The 17,405-nt window shown below is 40.5% G+C and overlaps 1 protein-coding gene across 1 annotated transcript in view; it reads left to right on the forward strand.

The window, feature by feature from the left end:
* The first annotated feature begins 6,209 nt into the window (after nucleotides 1-6,209).
* The window catches only part of glis2b (GLIS family zinc finger 2b), a 40,662-nt gene continuing 29,466 nt past the window's right edge, over nucleotides 6,210-17,405 (forward strand). Inside the window, exon 1 of the mRNA XM_059347228.1 lies at nucleotides 6,210-7,186. The gene's annotated coding sequence lies outside the window, so the exon portion shown is untranslated. The remainder of the gene's footprint in view (nucleotides 7,187-17,405) is intronic.

Below are 17,405 nucleotides of genomic sequence, written 5' to 3' on the forward strand. Positions count from 1 at the left end.
TGTGTGTGTGAGCGCATGTGTGTGTGTGTGTGTATGCAGCTGATCGGATGGCTTTCAAGGCGGGAAACAGCTGGTAGGAGTCACACTGCACTACCAAAAGCCTCCTTCCGCAGAGACGAGGGACTGCATGTAAACAAAGGACTATTTAGCGGAGAAATACACGAACGAGAAAACGCGCATGTGGAGGGAAACGTCTTTAAATGTCTTTAATGGGAATTACACTGGCAGCTTTTCTTATGATTAAACGTGTAATCCAGTATATTATGTCGATGATTAACATGTAGACCAGGGATGGGCAACTTAAATGCTGGAGGGGGCCACAATGTTTCATCCACAATACCACAGGGCCACATATAGGACCGTGTACTACCAGATATGATGAAACTGCAATTTTAAATATCTTTACAGTGCAGTAACGTAACATATTTCATGCTCAAATGCATGTATAACAGTATAAATAGGAATACAAAAAGGTTGAAGCAAATAAAAATAATCACTTATTGTGATTTCTTCTTTTTTTCAGTGCAAGAACAGCAGACCAACTAATTGCAAGAAGTAATTCTGTGCATTTCTACACTGCACTTTTAAGATTTCATGCTCAAATGCATGTTGTGCTGAGGGCCACTTCAAGTGACTGTGCGGGTCGTCTGCGGCCCCCGGGCCTCCAGTTGCCCATCCCTAATGTAGGCTATCAATCACAAATATCCCCCTTACATGACATGTTCAAGTGAAATCTGTACTTTTTTTTATTATTATTATAAAGAGCGCCTATAATTTAAACCCATAAACATTTAAAGCATTCTTAAAATGATCGACAGGTAATTACAGGCTATAAACATGACATTAGTTTTATATCTTTTGAAGCAACAACGTTAAAACTGTAGCTTGCACCTTGTCACTGATATAGTAAATAGACAGTAGGGGCGGACACTCCAACAGCTGCGATAAAGCGAACAAGAGGGATCAGCTGACGAGTTGGCAGAGCTGCACAGCAACAGCGCACCGGGGAGGGCTTTTAGGGACAGAGCGCTGCTGGCGGACACACAACACTGCACGGCTCAGTTCGTGTATGTTGTTCACCATTTTGGGTTGAAGAGTGTTAACACAGGAGGATAAACTCTAATTTAGGAGCTGCGACTCCCACACGGCGATACCAGACACAAAATGGGAGCAGAGCGGATTTTTTTTTTCTTTTTGTTTTTTGCACCCGGAAACATGAGAAGCCTGCAGCTGCAGCTGCGTCCTCTTGGAGGCACATGGTGGCGTTTTATTAATTAGTCTACCTTTACTGGTGCAGCTGGAAGTTGCCGTGCATTTACATAACCGCACTGCTGTTTACACACGGATGACCTTCGTGCACTCGCATGAATGCATCGCGGTGATTTCCAGTTTTAATCATATCCGCATTTATTTAAATATCACATTTTAAAACCGAGAAAAAGACACAAAACAGCATTAAATGGGCTACACAAAGACATAAATGAGAAAATGGCAATTAAATATTAAACAAAAGTAATAAGGAAGCTCTCATTCTGAATTATTTAAAATAAAAATAATTTTAATATTAAAAAAACTAAAATTAAAATTATAGGAGAAACTAGAAGATGCATTTAATACTGTAGGCTATTTAAAGAAAATGCAATAAACAATTTTATTCAACATATATAGTTCTTAATGCTAGATTAAACCCCCCCCCAACCAAAAAAAAACCTCCCTCAAAAAAGGAACCGGATTCAAACTCTATCCATTATATAAATAAAATAACAAAAAGATGCTCCAAAATCCAGCCTATTTATAATAAATTTAAAAGTACATTGTATTCATATAGTACTTTTCAAAAACAGATTTACAAAGTGCTTCAGACATAAAAACAAAATAGTAATACAAGTTTTATTAAATATAAATCTTCAATGAAAGTCAATTAAAAATAGTTTTTAAAAGAGTAATCTCATTAAACAGCAAAATAAAATATAATTATTTCTTCTTATTATAATGTTATTGTTTTTTTTAGCTGATATGAAAGTGTCTCTTAATGGCCACATATGAGTGTAGAGTTAATATTATTTTGGAATACATTATCAACCAATCAAAACTCAGTGATGGGATAAAAAGGAAGTTTACTTAAGTGCTGTACTTAAGTACAATTAGGCATACTTCACTTGAGTATTTCCATTTTTTGTCACAATTCTTCAACTAGAGGAGAGGAAAGTATTGTACTTTTTACTACATTCATTCGACACTTTGTTTTCACACATAACAACATGTTCATGTGATATGATGCAGCATTGTACTACTTATCTACCCAGTAAATATGGTACAGAAAGTATCTAAAATTGTCTCCACACTGACAAGCTCCAACATTAAAATGCTCTTACATTTATTAGTGATAAACACAGAATAAAATAATATTCTGTCACATCACTGAAAGGAGCCACAGCACAATGATCTTTTACAACTTGGTTACATTTCTACTTTTACTGAAGTAAAGAATCTGAATACTTCTTCCACAGCGGTCAAAACTAAGTATCAAACTCATATTTCATGAGTATTATTGCTTAGCCTGTTTATTCCAAGTTGTAGGTTACTATCAATTAATTGGTAAAGTCCATGGTGCAAACTTCAACATGTAGGCCATGGGTCTCAAACTTGCGGGCTGTGGGCCAATTGTGGCCCTCGTGATGATATTTTGTGGCCCCCACCTTGATATGAAAGTTTAATGTGATTTTTATATGAATGGCACTTTACCATGTTGTGTGTGGAAGGTCCCTTTAATTACTTTTTTTGGTAATTTTGTGTCTTTTTTTGGTAATTTTGTGTCTTTTTTTGGTAATTTTGTGTCTTTTTTTGGTAATTTTGTGTCTTTTTATTTAATAATGTTGTGTCTTTTTTGGTAATTTTGTTTATCTTTTTTAAGTAATTCAGTTTTTCTGTCATTTTGTGTGTTTTTTGGTCATTTTATGTCTTTTGGGTCATGTCATGTATCTTTTTTTTTATATTGTAATTTTTTTGTGTGGTAATTCTGTGTATTTTTTTTTGTCATTTTGTGTCTTTTTAAAGTAATTTAGTGTTTCTTCAGTAATTTTGAGTCTTTTTTTGTCATTTTGTGTTTGTTTTTTTTGGTCATTTAATGTCTTTTTTAAGTAATTTAGTTTTTTTTCTGTCATTTTGTGTCTTTTTTAAGTAATTTAGTTTTTTTTCTGTCATTTTGTGTCTTTTTTAAGCAATTTTGTGTCTTTTCTTGGTCATTTTGATGCTGCCTCCAGCAGCCCCCAGGTAATTTTAAGTTTGACACCCCTGATGTAGCTTATAAAAAGCAGCTTAGTTTAAATCCAAAACATAACATTAAGTGTTACATACAATACCAAAACAGGCTCCGTGCACTAGGTGGAAAATGTAATAATAGTGAACATTTAAAACAACATATTTTGAGTGTTTTGGTCTAATTAGGGGCCCCTGGATTGGCCCTGTCACTACCCATGTCATCTTCCTTACATTCATCATTAACTTAGGTCTGAAATACTGCTTCCAACTACATTAACACACCTAGAGCTTATCAGCATGGAAATACATTTATGGTCTTGATCATTATTTTAGAAATATTAAATGCTTAGAGAATAATCGCTTAACTCTAAATGGAAATGTAAGGCTCAGCAAATCAATTCTTACTGATGAATAAAATCTCTGTGGGCTCCTGGGTTAATTAAATCTCCTCCCAGGCTGCTTGAGGCCCTCTAGTGGTGGCTCGGTGGAAGGGCCACAGAGTTTCTGCTGCACAGATTTGCAGGCCAGTATCAGTGAATCACTGGGTGCCACAGGGAGGACAAAACATCTGTATGCAGCACCACTTCAGTCAAAATGGTAGCTATATTTGGAAGTTGTCTTGTGATGTATAAATGGTGTTGGTGGTTTGTCTTTGAGGTGTCAGACTTGTGTTAAAGCTGGCTTCTGCTGCTAATTGGTGTTCACTTAGAAATGAACTGACTTGTGTCATTGATGCCTATAATCTACAGTTATCACTGCATCAATCATATGCGTTAGAACATTAAAATGGTGATGACATCAGGAATACACATTTACATATTTCACTGCACACCAGATTTCTTAGAAATGCCATTTAAGTCAATTCTAAATAATTAAATATACCTAGGAAATAAATAAATGAATGAATAAATAAATAAAAAAATAAAAAAATAAATTTGAAATAAATCCCAAAATGAACAAACAAGTCGATACATTTAAAAATAAATATATTAATATAAATTAGTCACTATAGAAATAATAAATATGAAGAAATTATTTTTTTAAATCTATTTTTCAATGATTAATTTTGCTTATTTAATTATATTGCAGAATTTCATATTTATTTATTTCAGGGGAGTTTTACTCCCTAAGTGCCACATTTCCCCCCCAGCTTTTATTTTCCATCTTTTTTATTCAGATGATGGGGTGAGGTTATCTCACAGAGACTACTTCACTGGAAAGTTTGCTGATTAGGGCGGGACTTGGAGTGGTTTGCTGGGATTTTGCACTGGCTGAATTTAAAGTTGCTACAGCTATTTTTTAATGTCAAGCTCGATGCTGATCCACAGGTTCTGCTTCTGGGTTTACCCAGTACTCATATTAAAGGGACTCATCAAAGAAGGCTGCTCAGTATTCCCACATTTGCTGCTCGAAATGATATATTGCTCAGATGCATTGATAATGCACCTCCAAGAATTGGGGGCTGGCACAAAGTGATATTTGACCTGATACCAATGGAATATCTAATGCACAGATTGCAGACTGGCTAACTGATGTTTTTAGGTTATAAGGCAGGACATTAATTTACTCATAATTATTATTATTTTTGATTATCAAAAATATAGCATTTTCTCTCAAAATGGAAATTGAGATTTTTGTAAAAAATTGTTGTTGTTTTTTTTTTTTTTTACCACTCTTCACTTCTTTCCAGATGTGTATATTCTACATCACTGTCAATTGTAATGGGACGGAGCATTTTCATTGTATTGTCTAATAAGTACAGCACCATGTTGCTTTTATAGCAGCCTTCAGCTCATCTGGTGTCTCTCACCTTCCTCTTGACAACAGCCCATAGACTCCTATGGGGTTGAGGTCAGCCCAGTTTGCTGGCCAGTCCAGCCCAGTAACACCATGGTCACTGAAGCAGCTTTTGGTACCTTTGCCAGTGTGGGCAGGTGCCAAGTCCTGCTGGAAAATGAAAGCAGCGTCTCCAAAGAGCTTGTGGAAGCATGAAGACTCTAAAATGTCCTGCTAGATGGCTGCTATGTTGACTGTGGACTTCAGAAAACACAGTGGAGCAACAGCAGCAGAGGACATGGCCCCAAACCACCACTGACCCAGGACCAGCACATTACACTTCTGATCAATATTCTAATTTTATGAGACACTGAGTTTTTGAGTTAAAACTGGGCTGACCTCAACCCCATAGGAGTCTATGGGCTGTTGTCAAGAGGAAGGTGAGAGACACCAGATGAGCTGAAGGCTGCTATAAAAGCAACATGGTGCTGTAGGCTGATCTCCTCCATGCCACCAAGTATTAATGCAGTAATTCATGATTCAAAAGGAGCCCAACCAAGTATTGATGGAGAGAAATGAAGATACTTCTGAAGTCTGAAATTTGTGTTTAAAATATCCTTTTTCTTAATTAATCTTATGTAATATTCTAATTTTATGAGACACTGAGTTTTGTGTTTTCATTATCTCTAAGCCAGAATCATCAAAATTACAAGAAAAACAGGCTTGTAATATTTCACTCTATGTGTAATGAATATATAATGTATGAGATTCACTTTCTGAAATGATTGACAAAAAAACTTTTTCATGATATTCTAATTTTTTTTAGATGCACCTGTATGTTTGCTGTAGCACATGGTTGCAAGGTTGTATTGCTTTGGGGGTGAAAAAAAAGAACAGGCTGTTTGGAAGTTAGAAGTTTTAGATTATGTCCCAGTTTTCACATCTGTTGGTGAGGCAGATGTGGTGGTCAGCGTGAGAACAGAGATGTCCACAAAACTCTGGAGAACAAAACAACAGCCAGTGAATTAGAGGGGTGTTAGGCTTCATGAAGGCCTGCTGATGGAGATGGAGGGGAGCTGAGGCGGAGAGATGGCCATGAGGACACGGAGAGAGAGAGAGAGAGAGAGAGAGAGAGAGAGAGAGAGAGAGAGAGAGAGAGAGAGAGAGAGAGAGAGGGAGAGAGAGAGGGAGAGTTTGGAGAGCAGCCGGGGACTGCCCATGGTGGATGGGCGGAGCAGTAAGCATGCGCTGAGCTGGCAGACTCTGGGCTGGTCCTGACGGGCTGGCTGGGCTCCGGGCGGCTGTCTGTGCGCTTCAGACGGTCTTGGGGGAGACTACCACCAACACTCAGCGTCTCCTCGAGTGCTTAGAGATTATTAAAAAAAAAGAAAACACAGAAAGCAGAAGAGACACGAGGATAACTGCGAGAAAAGAAAAGCAAACAGCCCCACCTCGGCATCTGGAAAAGCACCGAAGAAGAAGGAGACGATCCTCCCCCTCTACCCCACACCCCGCCGCCAACCCGCCCTATCTACCCTACCCACCACTCCGTGCCATCCCTCTGCTCTCAACTGCCCTCCCACCCCGTCAGGAGAAGCACGACCACCCATAGGAAACCCCCACTTGACCAGCGTTGCCATTAAGCGATGCGCTTTGAATTTAGGAAGAAATCCCCTTTGCGTTTTTGATGCACAACACAACCAGTGGTCTTCATTTTTTTTTCCTCAGCGGGAACAGTTACGGATTTGGGTGTTTACACTTTTTGACGGGTTTCCAGTGGCATGATAACATGCAGAATATATCATCCCACGGCAACAGACAAGGCTGTCATTCTATAGATTAGTCTTTATTTAAACAACCAGCTGTCACATACGCTGCGTTTGAGCTCATGTTTGATTTTTCCCATGCTTAGAAAGAATCCTGACAATGGTCTGGGAACGGACTGCCTCTACAGACCCCTAGAAATATTTTTTCAACACGTACCAGCTCTATATTTCGTTTTGATCGAAGAAAGAGCGACAAATTGACGAGGAGTCATTTGACACCGACGCCGCTTGAGCCATAGGACTTTGCGTGCGAAGTTTGCACCGGGAAGAGGGGGGCCAAGTCGGAGATATCTCGGCCATATCCACGGCAATTTCCCTGTAAGGTAAGCCCGGAGCGACTCTATGCTGCATGTCAGTCCTGTATATTGTGTCAGTTGTCATGTGTGTCCACGTTGGACTGAGTGCGCTGCTTCAATGTGAAAAATTGCACGAGTTCAAACAGGGTAGTGACCTATTTTCAGAGACTCTCCAGCGGTGCGCCCATATCCTGCAGCCTGGACTCCCCACACTGACATATTCAAGGCCGGTTGTGGCGGACGTGCCTGTACCGGCGTTTGTGCCATTTACGCACCGTGACAATTTCAACATGGGAGCGACCCTTTTCCGCGTGTCTGCATCCTCTGTTAAACCAGCATCACCCCTCTCCTCAACCCCGAGACATTTTTAGAGCACTATCACAAATCCTGCCCTATATAGGGGCGTTCATCTCATCTCAGCCCAGCCAGCTGTTGTGCAAGATGCAGGCTTGTACTGAGCTCTCTGATGTTCTGTCACAACATCTGATAAAGAGTTCAACGTCTACACGCTGCTGATATTCACTTAAAACGGCGATGCATCGGTAAATAAAACTGTGAGTGCCACATGAGGTGACGAAAAAATACAGACGAAAAAATTATGGTAATTCTCAGTCTAGACAATTTCTCCAAGTTTTATGTGAGAAAGTGCTGGATACATACAAATGGATACATTTCCACATGACTGCAACCTATTATAATATTGCTTAATAATCTCATTAATGTGGTTTACACACTAGATAATGACTGCAACTGGTAAAACCCTAGTTTTTCCTGTTTTATCATTTTTGCTTGGACTAATTCTAAGTTAGTTGAGGGGGGCAAGGATGAGCACAGGCACAGAGGCCTAGATAAAGAGCTATTTTCCTCCAATTAAGCAATTCCACTGTCCCTAAGCCTAATTGTGTGCACACTGGGACTGGGTTTGGGATGGACCTTCTCCCCATTGGCTGCCTCCCATGGGCCCATTGTTCCAGAAGATGCCAGGGGAAAGAGCCGAGCTCTGCCAAGGCAGACCTAACAAGCCCTGTGCTGGAGTGGAATAAGGCCTGATCATTAAAAAGCATTAGGCCACAATGCAGATCGAGGCACAATCAGGGGGCTGCAGTTGTATTTTGGACCAGAGTAGGATGGCTGTTTATTTCCAAGGTGACTGTGAGGGATTGTATGAACAATATAGCACGTGGGTGCATGAGAGAGGCTGTCACACAGATATCATATGAGACTGGAGGAGGTCTGGCCACAGGCCCACTGGACCTCTCTCAAAGTATGTGGGGGAGAGGAGCAGCGAAAGAGGCCGCGCAGGCTTTGTGCAGAGGGAGGACTTTGACTCCCTCTCCTCCCTTCCTCCCTCCCTCTTCCAGGCCCCTGCTATTTAATCCATAACCCCTCTCTGAACTGTGAGCACAGGTGCTCCTCACATCCACGGCCTGCATTGTTTATCCAATCAGCTGATGATCAGTTCAGCCGCAGGTCAACCATAACATCCATCTGACAGGAAGGCTGGAGCCAGACGGAGAGGCATCTATCAACACCGTCCGGCACACTCAACTCAGCGATACTTCTTTTACACAACTCTTAGTCAGTGCAGAGAAAGTCTCAGCGCCACCATAAAGCCAGATGTCCGCTGGGGTCCAGCTGTGCATCCCTGTGGTGGCATTCCACACTCGCACCATGTGTGCATGTGTTTGTGTAGGCTGCTTTTTTTTTTCTTGCTGTACATTTTCTCGTCCTGACTGCATGCTTGGCCAGATGGAGATTCTTGGACAGCTGCTGGGTGCAACAACTTGCACACAGTTTGGGTCAGACACCAAATTGCTTCATCTGCTGCAATCAAGAAGATGTACCATAAAGGTTGTCTACCCTGCCGGTCTCTAGAAATCAAATCACGGGGTGTGGTTGTCACCTCCACAATTTCCCCGTGCCTTTAAGATTTTGCCTCGCACCACAACTGTGTGACATCATACCCCTGAGGTCCGTGTGAGGCTTAGGCAGCTGCTTTATGGTGGAAAAGGTGGACCCTAATGGCATATTCCTGCGTCAGAGAACCACCACGAGGCATGTGGTGGAGGGACGGTGGGAACCCGCAGTGCACTTGTAGTTAATGCCTTAAACCAGGCTATTAAAAGTGTACCGCATCTGATGTAGAAAAGAAGTACATTGTGAGTATAGCGCCACAGAAAAAACACTCATCTGAAATCCAAGGTGACAACAGTAGGTTTTGTTTTTCAAACAGTGTTGTCAGCCTGTTGTGGGGCCACTAAATTATGTTTTCCACCGGAGGAAAAAACACTTTGAGGAGGACGAGGGCTGCTACCGATAATTGGGTGAAATGTAAGTGGTACAAACTGCAGTGGGAGAGCCAGTGTGAGTGTTTGAATTGATATCACAGTGGGGTTTCATAGCTGCTGGGGATTACGGTCAAACTGAAAGGCAACTCAGCAGCAGGGGAGGCAGGATTATAGTGGTCAGTGAATGAGGCAGCACGCAGTGAAAACAAGGCACCTGATACACTCTTGCATTTATCTTCACAAGGATAACAGACAGTTCATTTTAGATCCTCATGACAGATATGTCCTCTCTGTGGTTACACGTGTAGACAGGAATCCGGTAGTAATCGGTTTTTCTAATTTATGGGTCATCCACGAGGGTGCTCAACAGATGAAATATGACTAACATTAAGTTATGTCATGTTGAATGGAGATTCACATTCTAGCTCTTGACCTTTGATTGGGCTGGAAATGTCAGAGGAGATGCATGATGTAGCCAGATGAAGCAATGTGTTCCTCCAGTGAAATGTGCTAGACAAATCCTGTCTCGTAAAATGAAATTACATCCTCAAATATGCTTACAGAATACTGTGAATTGAAACTGAACTAGTTGAATAGAATAGAATAGAATAGAGTCTTTATTGTCATTGCACGGTAGTATAAAAAAATATGTTAGCACAACGACATTGAGGCACAGCTCTCCCGTCAGAGCAAAAAAGATAAATATTAAATAAATATGCACCCATCAAACAAGTTGGACAGGTTTAGGAAAAGATCATGGTTTGCGTTAAAATAAGTATGTTTGTTAAGCAACTTACGTAAGCTGTGAATATATGTGTATGTGAATAGTTAAGTATGTTACACATGTGTTGTCCTTTACTGAAGTAAAACTAAGTCAGTGTTGACTGTTGGTTTCACTTGAGACATAAACAGTAAAAAATAAAGTTGAATGAAATCTTAAAATTAAGAGGTGAAAATGAAACACCAAAGTACGGTTTACATTTTGTATTACCTTGTGCCTTCATCATTTCAAGTGTAATTGTAAAAAAAAAAAAGTTCTTGAAGTCCTGTGTTTGTTTGACTCATTTATAGAGCTGAAAGATTTGGGAAAAAATGTAATTAGGATTATTTTAACTGATATGACTGATGGGGAACGATCTTTTTTTGCATCATTATAATTTTAATTGACAAAAATATTTGAAGAATCAGGCTGCATATTTTTTTTGCAAGGATCTCCATCTAACCAACACTTTGTGTACAATATGATTTGTAGGCTAGCATATCTCATCAGTTCTGTATTAATTAATGCTGCAGTTATTTTTGACACATATTTAGGCCTTAACAAATATTGCACCTCCTGCAATTTTGACATTGCACTTGTCAGTATTGTTATTTTGATATAACTCAGATTAATTGTTCAGCCCTACCCATCTATCCATCACAGACAGTGACCACAAACATATTTGTCATATGTTGAAAATCCAGGAGAAAATATATTTCCCTCAAAATTTAATTAAAAGTGCAGTTTTGTTGTATGGTAACTTAATCTTTAGGGAACACTACTATCTAGATAAAAAAAAATGATGTTTGCTTTGCGTCAGTCCCATGAACACTGTGATGTGTCACAATATATGTGCAACAAGTTATATTTATTGTCATTGTATAAGTAGAATTAAATTAAATTTGTAGTAATCCTGTAGATGCATAATTAAGGATAGAAGCTATAAAAGTATAAACACACAAAAATATATAATAGGATAAATACAACAAAATATAATACTGTATATATTGACAATTAAAGAAGAATAAAGTGTCCAGTTCTGCAAGTGGGGCCAGTATTGTAGTTATCAGTTATTGAATGATGTTAATATGAATGATTTGTCATACCAACAGATCATTCTCATGACTTGACTTTGTTACTTCAAATTCTTGGTTGTTTTGCAGCTGATATTGGATCTAGCCTGTGTGGATTTCATATGAGCAGCGAGTCTGAAATCATCAACGTGACTCATTAAAACCCAAGATGAAACGGAGCTGAATCAATGGCTGAACTTTAGTTAAACTTGAAACTGACAGCGGATGACTCTCTCAGCTCTCATATCATTACAGTCGTGCTCTGTGCATTTTTTCCACCAAATACCTTATCACTAATCATTGCCATGTGTGCAGCAGCGGAGGTGACACACTCACACTTTAGAGTTCTGCAGTGTGATGTGTCTATGTGTCTCCTGGACCCCATACATTAAGAATAGACAGAGCGGATACAGAGCTTGACTCACACCAACTTGCTGAAGGAGACCAGTGCATACCGCTTTGCTCCCTGGCTGGCTGGGCTCACGGAGCGTGCATTTTTCTCCAGTTAAACTGTAACCACTAATCACCTCACGGCCTCACTGTTTCCTCCTGGAGCAGACCGTTCCTGGGTCCCCAGGGTGGGTTAAAAAGCCCCCTCGGGGGGAATATACGGTCAACCCTTTATTTAAAATCACCTGTTTGGGACATCCCAAACGAGCGCAGGACTCTTGCTCTTTCTCAGAGGCTCTGCCGCGGGGAAGTTTAGGGGTCAGTTCCTCTGTTGCAAGTCTGCAGGCCTGCATTTCCAAAATAAACACAGACAACTCAGTGCCTCACTCCAGCTACCCCACCCTACCTCTTCTCATTCTCTTTAATGCTCCTTCTGCGCTCCCTGCTCGGTGTTTCTATCGTGAGAGAATTTCAGCTCGCAGAGCCCTTCAGACAATATGCAGACCATGTCTGGGGCAGGGCACACTTGATGAGGAAAAGTTAAAGAAAGAATACAGGAGTAACGCCAAAACTTAGAAGAATAACAGCAATGTGAAGGAGCTGTCAGAGAAGGGGTGGAGGGAGTAGAAGGAAGCCTGTGTTTAAGTCCAGTTTGGGTTTCCACCAACATACTTTCATTTGCAACGTATAGATGATAGGGTTGTCACGATGCTAAAATTTTCAACTCGATATCGATACTCAGGAAAATATTCGATACTCGATACCATTTTCGGTACCACAAGGATAAAAACAAAGACCCCAAAATGTAACAGAAATATTTTCATTAACAAGAAAAATGCAACATGTAAAAATTATCAGAACCACAGTTTAACCCTCTGGAGTCTCCAAAAGCGTCAAAGCATGACTTCTTCATCACATCCAGACTAGAAAACAAAGCAGTCCAAAAAAAATACACAAGAAGACACAAAATGACAAAAAAAAGAATCAAAATTACCCAAAAAAGACACAAAATGAGAAGACAGAATAACCAAAAAACCCCACAGAAGACACAAAATGACCAAAAAAGACACAAAATGACCAAAAAAGACACAAAATGACCAAAAAAAGACACAAAATAACCAAAAAAGACACAAAATGACCAAAAAAAGACACAAAATAACTAAAAAAGACACAACAACAGACACATAATTACCAAAAAAGAAACAAAAAAGACACAAAATGACTTACAAAGACATAAAAAGACATGAAAAGGATTCAAAAATGGACAAAACAGCCCTATAAGACTCCATAGAATTAAATACTTATAATAAAAAACAGTTGTGCAAAAAGAAACTGCAACTATGATAACAAGCTTCAGATACTCGATACTTTTGAAAATGAGTATTGTATCCGGATACAAAGTTTTAGTATCGATACTTTTTTGAGTATCTATACTTTTGACAACCCTGATAGATGATAATAAACTTGGATCTAGCTACAGGTTTTACAGCTAAGTTCAAGGAGCCGTGAGTTGTACAGTAATGTGCTCACAGCAATGCAGTTTAAGTGGAGACACAGCTGGTTTGTATTATTATTTACTTGCTTGGCCAACACCCTGGATTCCCCAGTTCACCCTCACTAGCTCTACAGCAGTTCAGCATGACTGAGGTATGTATGTGTGTGTTTGCTTGTTTGAAGAGAAAAGAAAAGGAGGAGTCGGACAAGAGGGGCTCTGCCTGTAAGTACGGGTGAGGAATAACATGCTGGGAAGGGGGAGACGGGGGAGAGGGATTGATGATGTTTTTTAAAGAAGGGGATGAGGGGGAGATGGGTGAGGCATTTCTGAGACTCAAATAAGGCTCTCAAGTCTGGGCCTGGGCTGGGCTCCCTGTCTGGGCACATCCAGTCGTGTCAGTTAGCTTCCAGACTTTGCCCCCTTCACCTCCTCCTCCTCCCCATCCCTGACTCCCTGGGACTCCATCTCCTCCTCGCTTTTAACTTCTGCTCCCTCTTTTCCTTCGGCCCTCCCTCGCGTTTTCGTCTCCCACTTTCCATGAGCCCCCAGCTTCATAAGTGACGCTTACATTATATAAGACATTCTCCATCTTATATATGCAGTAAAAGAGAGAGAGAGAGGAAGAGAGAGAGAAAAAAGTTTGGCCTGTAAGTGTTTACCTTCTCGGTGGTGTTGTGGAGATGTTGCCAGCACTAATTTAATTCATATGTGCCATGGCTGTTTTTTTTCTTATGAGGGGAGCCTTATGTAATTTGCAAATGTTTTAAGTTTGAGGTTACAGTTTGTGAAATAAAGACTTATTCTGACCTCAGATGCTTTGATGAAATACCCTCGCTGTTTTTATTTGGTTGCTTAAAGTAGATTTAAGTAAAAGTAGTATTTTTTTTGGTATTTAGCTTACATTTACAGAGTGCAATTCACTTCAACAACGCTGTGATACATATGAAAATGGGCATTATGATTATGATAAGGAGTTGATAACTTTGCTAACACAGCCAAACATCAAGCAAGACAACACAAGACATAGCAAGCTAGCTAATATTACTCACTATATTGGTCACAAGTCTGTTTGTAGCATTCGATTTCGGAAGACTCTTGTAAATGAAAAAAGAAGCTAGTCCAAGATTTACTCTTGTCCAGCGGCCTCTTGCTCGGTCACTCTCTCCTTTTCTCCTCATAGCTTTTTCAATTGCTTGAACAGGAGCTTGCCTGTTCAGGCACAACACCTGTGACGTTCCCAGCCAGCGTCCTCCTTCGCCCACAGGGCGAAAACCCTTTTCCCCCCAGTGGTCCAAAGCTCCCGTAGTAGTGGTGTAAACACCAACACTCCCCCGGTTCTTTGCGCAGTCCTGGCAGCACGGCGAACTAAGCTAATTGACTGCAGCAACAGTTAGCAGCAGTTAGCGGTTAGCTTTGCTTTAGCAACAAGGAGCTTACCAGAAGGAAAACCAGTGGTGCTGCATTAGTGCTCTGTTAGATTGTACCCACTCATTAAAGTTACATTGTATGAAAAAAGGCATTCAGAGTGCACCATTTCACCTACTACAAGTCAGTGTAGCTTCAATAGTTTTCAAGTTGTTATTTTAAGGTTAAATAGTTCCATTAGTTGCTATAAGTTGAAATCATTATCTTTTTGTGGCCATCTTATATAAACCAGTCCCTATTTAAAGGTCTTTCATTTCTACTGCGTCCCATTACTTCGAAATGCCTTTGCTCCTTGTTTGCTCGGTTCACAATAAATGGTGCTGTCTATCATGGTGGCCTTGGCTATTTCTTAATTGATTCTAAATGTCAGTATTGATTCAGGACAGAAGAGTGTGTGAGAGCATGAGTATCTCCCTGACCTTCACCACTAATTGAGATCCTCTCTTAGGCTCGTTCTTCCCAATGCGGCCGATATATACTGTACGATTGTCCGCAGCACATTCATCAGCCCTCGCTGTTCAGAGTATTTCGCCAAATCAAAAGAGGAATCAGCTCCAGATCTTTTTTCCTTCCAACAGATCGTGCAGCACACATGCCAACAAATTTAAATCAAGACTTTAGTGCTACTCCATTTTACAGCATTATGCTCAACTCTGTCTGTCGCCATCTCACTCGCCCTCCATCTGTCCCTTTGCATCTGTCTCCCTGCTCTCTTTTTCTGTTTCTCTCTCTTGGATGGAGCTGCGAAAAGATAAAAGCTGTAGGGTGGAGCCTGTCACTTAGTTGAGCTAGAACACAGAAATACAGAGAGGAGAGAGGGAGGGAGATAAAGGGAGAGAAGAGAGAAGAGAAAAGACTGTCATATTGACCTTGTCTTAATGCCAGCCATGGTGGGAGGGGGGGGGGAAGGGGGGGGGGACACGGGGTGGAGGGTTACTCCGAGAAAACAGGCGCTCCATGTGAGCAGGGAGAACACAGGGCTGCCGTTAAGTTGGCACGGCCTCACAGGGAAAAGACAACACCAGCTTTGTGTAGACATATATGTGAGATCATGGCGAGCCAGGCAGAAGGGCTGAAACGGAGGTATAGCAGACAGTATTGGGGGCACGCCCAAATTTAAAGAAGCAGGAGCTCCTTGCAGTGTGTGTTTGCCCCCCAACACACACACAAACACACATCACGTCACTTTGTCCGCTAATTGCTCTCTGCTGTTTTGTATTTCTCCCTCTTCCTGTTTTCTTCCCCTTTCAATGTGCTTCGGTTTTTGGAAGTGGGGCCCTTGGCCTGTCCTTACTCTCTACATAAACACACTTACACACACATGTGGACTCACATGCTATAATGGACAGACACCAGCGGAGGCACTCCCTGTCCAAAGCACATCTGGCTCTGTGTCATCCCTTCGACACACACCCCTTCTTTGCTTTCCTGACAAAGTCTAACTGCAGTAACTACGATTTTGGTCGAAATTGGGTTTTAACCAAAAATGAACTCCTTGACGTCTGTTTTATCTTGTGACAAAGTTTTAGGCTTCGTTTTTGCTTTATTTCAGAGAAAAAATGATGTGAAAAATTGCAGTTACTACAAAATCCAACTCAAAACCAAAGCAGACCGCAGCAAGTTCACTTACCACGGTCTGCTTTGGATATATATACAAATTTAAACATAAAACCAAAGCAGATGGTCTGATATAGTGTAGCCTTGTATTTCTCCATTGTGTTGAATAGTGAAGACATAATAGAAATTATAAGTTTACTTGATAGGGAAATTAGTATCTAGATAGTGATTAAGTAAAAACGTAAGATAAAATTATATCAAGACTAAAATATAACTTTATAATTTAAATGAACCATTATGGAATCAGCATGGCAGCATGAGATATTGGTAGTGGGTGTTTATGTATATATATAACATTCAAAAGCATACCATTAATCATAATTTTGTTCTGATCTATACTATTTAACAAAGATATATTTGATGGTGGTTGCAGTAAAGTTCAGGCTATTACTATACCCTGTATATATATATATATATATATATATATATATATATACATACCCATAGTCTAATATTATAGTGAACTTATTTGCTTATAATTTCCACACATGGCAACAGGCAACAAACGCCCAAAACTCCAAACTCTCAAAAAATTTTCTTCAAATGATGTTTATTTAGTCTATTTTAAGACAAAAAAACACTCCAAACATTTTTTTCCTAACTGGCATCATAATGCGTACCATAGAGGGTTAAAAAACATTAAAAAACTTTAAAACAGTTTTTCTCAGTTTTACCCTTTATGTAGTTACTGCAGTTAGACTTTTTTAGGGCAGTGGTGTACAGGTGTCACCCATGACTCCAGGGACAGGGAGTGGACATCCAGAAATTCTGGGGCAAAGAAGTAGAAATAGTTACGTCAGCGACCATAGATGTGTCTGAAAGGCCTCAGCAACACCAGGCAGCGATACCACCAGCCCACCCCGTGCATCGCCCCCAGCCTCCCGGAGGCCGTGTTGCATAAAGCTGTTGTTGGGATCATATTACGGCGGCTATTGAATAAGAACACTTGCTTCCCAGGGAGTTCACTGTGTGCCGTCGGCTTATTGAGTTGCAAGCAAATGAAAGTGGCTGGGGTCACTGTGAAAAGGCGAATAGGGGTTTGTTTCTCATGCGTGTGGTGCCATAATATTCCTGTCCAGGAAATGACTGAGACCGGTGCACCCCTCCCAAAGCTGCACCACAGCGCTCTGAACTGGTCTGAACTCTAGTATGTGTGTGTGTGTGTGTACACGTATGCATAGTCTGTACATTAGGGGCT

Source organism: Centropristis striata, chromosome 13, assembly GCF_030273125.1.
Source record: "Centropristis striata isolate RG_2023a ecotype Rhode Island chromosome 13, C.striata_1.0, whole genome shotgun sequence".
NCBI classification, from domain to species: Eukaryota; Metazoa; Chordata; class Actinopteri; order Perciformes; family Serranidae; genus Centropristis; species Centropristis striata.